Below are 5,963 nucleotides of genomic sequence, written 5' to 3'. Positions count from 1 at the left end.
TGCCAGTTTATTTATTACCTCACATAGATCACCGTTTTTTCATTGTCGTTTGTGTTCCAGGCATTTCATCAGTTTAATTAAAAATTTAGCAAGTAAAAATGTTTAGCAAAAACAAAACATCAGCTAAAATACTCACGACCTTTTGCCTTGTTAATATAGAATATTGACTCGGAATATACCTGCATATAGGGGAAAAGTGTTTTGTAATTTTGAGAAATATCAGTCATTCTGCAACTGTCAACCGAATAGCTAATTCATAAAAAATTTCAATTAATCAAAATCAAGCATCTTCAGTTGACTCTAATTTAGACATTTATGTTGTATTTACCTAAATTTCTTAACATCGCAATTCATTTTGTAAATCATTTAAAAGTTACAATATAATTATGTGTTAAAAATAGTTTGGCAAAATAACTGCATTATTATAGTACCTACTAAGCATGTACAGTACAAAAGCGAACGAACATCTTAGAATATTTTTTTCAACCATAGCGCTTTTACATAAACAGTACATAATAAAAGTTCACCTGCCACCAAAGGGTGAGAGCTCAAAAACAATCCGTGTTTAGCTTTATAAAAAGCTTCGTGGTCTATGCATTACCTAATAAAAGTCCCGAAAAAAGACTATTGTATACATATTTTATAACGACGGCTGGCATCTCGCGTCTACCCGACGGCAGATTTAATTTGAGATTGCGTTGCGAATGGTTGCTCGGAAACTTTCTCCATATTCACATGCATTAGCTCCTATTACAGCGAGTTTTTGTTATACATATTCTGAATTGGTCCCACCCAATTCACGATGTCTTACTCTCAGAATCAATATTCTTAGTTACCAGTTTAAGGCATAGATAAGAGCGGCACAACTTCGTAAACGGAGGCTGTAAAATGTAATTTGTAAAGTTTGGATTTAGACGCTTCTTGTGTCATTTTCACGTGATTTGAGGCCGTGAATTTATAAGGAAGTCAATGTTTGGTGTTCCAAGATGGTTGTAAAGGGAATGAAATCTGATTCAGGAGAGCTAACATAAAAAATATTAACAATGGGGTTCTTTTAAAGAACTTTTTACGTTTGCTCGTTTACAATGTAAACAGGCCACATTTTTACGATGGTATCTCTATTTTGTACTGGCTAACCAAAAATAACACCTCTACGATCAAAATGTGGATCATCCTTAAATCTACATAAATATAATAACCACTCGTATTGCCGTACGTATACCATAAAGCCTTAAACTAACGCAACAGGCTTATAACAAAACAAAAGAGTAACATCTGAAATCTAATCATCTCGCTCCATCTCATCGTGGATACGACAAAAAAATGTTAAAGTAAAATTTTTCACTGTTTCGTAGCGATATATGTGTAAGTATATACACGGAAAAATCCTCTTTACTTAAACCACTGTTAGCAAATAGCTCGTAGGTATTAATGTTGGAAAATAACAACATCTTAGCACGTACAGAAAATAAACACTTTTCCTCAATACGTGGATACAAATCACGGCACATATGAACATAAATAGTAACAGCAGAGGGTAATGTAGAAAGGTGGTAATAAGATCCAGCGACATTGTCGCCGAGTGGCGAACATTACAAATCCCCTCAGGCATGCAAGGGAGCTTCATAAAATATAATAAGACCACGCGAGCCCCGCTGGAAACAGGTCAGCCGGCTCAACGATACGAAATAGGCTGTTTCACCCATTCCAACAAGGTATGTTTTTATTCGACCCCGCAAATAAATTAGACCAAATAAGTATACACGGATAGTAGTAGATTCTTCGCAATTTTGAACATTCCCAAAAATGGTTTATACTTTATATGTTAATAAAGTAATGACGCGAGAACTTTATGAACAGCAAACCTTCTTGATTTATCGTGAATATTTGCCGTAGCTAATATAATTTTACGACAGTGTCTGGTTATGTTTGTACGAGGATAGATATGCCAGAAATCCATTTCATGTGAAAATTATCCAAGGATTCATCTGCCGACTATGAAGTCGACAGTGTAACTTTCCTAAATATGTAAATGAAAACATTGGAAACAGAGAAGACGGAATTTACGATATGGGACAACCCAAACCGAGTCATCCAATTCCGAAAAAATACTTTTCTGACTACAATCTCACCAAATTATCACATTAGACTTTATTAACTCGACCACAACAACAAGTTAATCGGAATTAGGGCTGCCATCCGTCCGGGTTTCCCCGGATTTGTCCTCGTTTGGAGGCCGTCCGGGGGCCGTCCGGGCGGGGTTTCAAGAAGTGTCCGGGGAAAACCCGGACATTTTTCATAGGGCCATCTTAACCTATGGTGCCTGGGTATGCGAATAACCCGGGCGCCTAATAATGCAGAAGTCGAAGTGTCCCAAAACTCCAAAATTTTCGCGCTCGCTTCGCTCGCGGCTTCTTTTCTTAACGCATTTTTTTTTACGTTTAGCTACTTTAATATCCCAATATTCAAAAAATTTTGCGCTCGCTTCGCTTGCGGCTTCTTCACTTTGCGATTTTTTTATTTTACAAGTTTAGGTGCTTTAGTGACCCAAAACTCAAAAATTTTCGCGCTCGCTGCGCTCGCGGCGTCTTCACTTTACGGTTGTTTGTATTTATTCAACATTTTTTTGTCTAACCTATCAAGGTAACTCCTAGTTTCCATATGAGCTTTTTTAATTATGACCTTCGAAATACATTAAGTCACAATCTTTCAATACTAGGTACTACATGAGCTAGAGACGGCGCTGACTTTTCATGTAAGGAAGGACCTCATTGTATTTAAGTAATATGGTAATATTAAAAATTAGGTCTAGTTTTGTCAAAAAAAAAATCGAACTCGTCCGGGGAAAAAATGCGATTTACGCCAAATGTCCGGGTTTTTTTAAATATTTGTCCGGGTTTGGCGAAATTCGAAATGGCAGCCCTAATCGGAATTGATCTGTATAAGTCTTCTCATTATTTTCCCCTTATCAATGTACGTACGCAGATAAAAGCTCCAAGTTATTCTCTTGGACGACATTTTTATGTCGTAAGAATAGGGAAATAACGAACTCATAAATGGGAGTCGGACGATAAACAAGCCATAGCCTTTGAGATAAGAGTCTGTTCTCTCTGGGAAGTAATGTGACTGCGAAAACGCGGATAATAGGTAACTATACTACCTGCTTTACATACGAAAAGCATACGAGTGTCGAGGGTCCTCCCGACGTTCGATACATGACGTCATAAATTACTTAGATTAGCTTCTTACTTGGTCGCCAGTTGATTTTATTATGCCGGTGTTTATACAACTGAGCGATGTGGGTGTTCTCTTTTGCAAATAGTTCTAGCGTTTAATTCTGTCTATTGAAATGGTAGATTGCGAAGATATTTCTTTCCTCAAAGAAGAATCGTAACAGGGGAAATAGGTTCCTGTATATACGTAATAGATGAACGAGTAACCTGTGAGTTGAACGAATGTTGTTTATAGCCTCAAGCGATTTTGTAGCACATGGATTTCTACTCACCCCGTGTGAGATAAAACTGCTGCATACACGTATGCGTTAATATCTCTATGTAAAATCTACAATCATTTTACTCGTAAATTTAACTAACATCGATTTTACACTGTTGACAGTAGTGAAGTAACTACTGTGAAGAAGTAACCCCAACATCTGGACACGAATAGCACAAGTTTCAAGTGAACACGGATCCAAAGATGTCAAGAGTTGAATTTCAAAGGAGCTCGCATTTCCTTCGCGAAACTAACAAAAACATAATTTCTGCGAAGAAATGTAAAGGAATTCTAACATTCCAACGTTGAATTCTTAAACAATAATGTTTAAGTAAAACATGGTCGACGTGAGGTTAGATATAGGTCCTGTCAGTGGCGTCTGACCCGTAGGTCACATTCAGGTAGTCAGGTTTATTTCGGGGGAACATATAACGCATCTATCCTGACAACGTCCCACATTTATTCACCCGCAACACGTCGTAATTTCAGTATTATTTTCGGAGGTTTCCATATAAATTATATAACGTAGGTATAGGTTGGCAAACGAGTCTGAAAAATATGAATTCACTTTAATATCAGATTTCCCCTTAAACAAGCATGAAAAAAGAAGCCCCAATTGTGTGCTCCCAGGCCCCACACAAACTTACAAGAAGAATATTTTCTAAATTAAACCCTCATTTTTACGGCTGCTTGCTAAAATTACTGTTTGTATAATATATTTTATAGCTGCCCTATATTTTGTGTACAGTGTTCGCGTTAAGTAGCGTACAGCGTGCATTTTTATTGGATCGGAGACATTTTGTATTCCTAAACAGTTCGCCAGCTTTAGCCTGTCCGGACGAAGGCATTTGGCTGACTTTTGTATTTTCCTCAAGACAAATAACATGTTTCATCTGATAAGGGGCTGTCGTCGGCTCGTCTGTCTACGGAACCAATCGCTTTGTGGACGTTCCTTGTTATTCCATCTTGTTTTTATTGCGCAAGCTTGAGCGTTTGTTTTTTGAAAGCCTATTAACGTTTCTCCTTTTATTGTAGGAAAGGATTCAAGAATAATTATTGGATTTTATAGAGAAGTTACCAAATATCAGTTGTAATTTCCAATCTCGTTTGAGAGATAAATGAAAAAGGGTCAAATTGTATGAAATTTATATAGCGATGATTTTTTAAATTTATTGATGAACTGACTAGATAGGTGTCTCACTGGAAACAGTTCTTTATTAATCACTACCAATTGGAGGCACACAAAGAGGGTTAAAATTTTTAGGCTTCATATTGGTTGAGTTATGAAGATTACATTCAAAAAGAGGTTTATTCCTGTAAGTACAGACTGAATGAACGCAGCACGTAATCGCCGCCCGGTTGCGGCTGCATTATGAATTTGTACTCTTTTGTCCGCAGTTTTTAATTCTACCGGTAAAATGTATTGTTCATGGAACAAAAGTCTCTAGTGTCATTGTTGTTGGCCAAAGTTCATTTAAATTCCGTGCCCGTGAGAGGGAACAGTAGCAAATATGAATTCCTTTGCTCCTATTGTCAAACTGCTTTTGCTCGCTTTGGTATAATGCTTTTGAAAGCCACATTGTGTTTTATATACATGTAGGACACAACTCTATTTGAATCTTTTTTCATAAACAAAGAAGCAGAATGTGATGTACCCAACTATATGGAATTAGCGTGTTTGTGTGAAATAAAGTTTGAACACGAAGGCAGGTGTACACTGGTGTTGCTGACTTCCGACTCTTTTACCGGCTTACTTTTATAAACGTGGCGTGAATTTCTTCTAATTAAATTTTGAAAATGAAGTAAGAAGGCTTTGTTTTACCCAGCTAACAAGAAACAACGTTAAGAAAATTTTATAACGATGTTATATGTGTAGCGCAGTAGTAATCGAAGCATTGCAAAGTTTCGATGGCTGGCAAAGAAAAAGGAATGACCGCTGCGCACTGGCTCGGGTCCAGATCCGTCGCTTTTCATCACGTTTTACAGGCGTCGCAACAAGTTATGGGCCTCTTTTTGGAAACTCTTCCCATCATACTTGACGAATGGCGTGCAATACGGGATATTATCAATTCGACATTACTTTTCCGTATTTCATTCTAGTTCAAACGCTCGTGTTTATGTGCCTCCTACGATATATTTTCTCTCTTCAACGTCTACGTGGGTGTTATACGGATAGGCTTACGGGTTTTTTGCGAAAAAAGGAAAGCGAGATACTTAATTAAGTATAATATAAAAGACTGTGGAAAAAAAGTAATGATAGAACCTTTGGCAGACGTTCAAACAACAGCGTTAATTACAATTGAAGAACATTTTTTTTACTTTTTAATGACACAATTAGTTCTACAGTTTCAAAAAATTTACATAATTACTTTTAGTGCCCATGTACCTGTGCCGAGCCAGGGAATAATTTGATTCATGTAATTATTAAAGTCAATTTTCATCATTTCTCGGTTAAAATGGCGGATTGCGGG

This window comes from Helicoverpa armigera, chromosome 13 (genome assembly GCF_030705265.1).
Source record: "Helicoverpa armigera isolate CAAS_96S chromosome 13, ASM3070526v1, whole genome shotgun sequence".
Classification (NCBI taxonomy): domain Eukaryota; kingdom Metazoa; phylum Arthropoda; class Insecta; order Lepidoptera; family Noctuidae; genus Helicoverpa; species Helicoverpa armigera.
The sequence above is the reverse complement of the archived record's forward strand: the minus strand, read 5'-3'. Positions refer to the sequence as shown.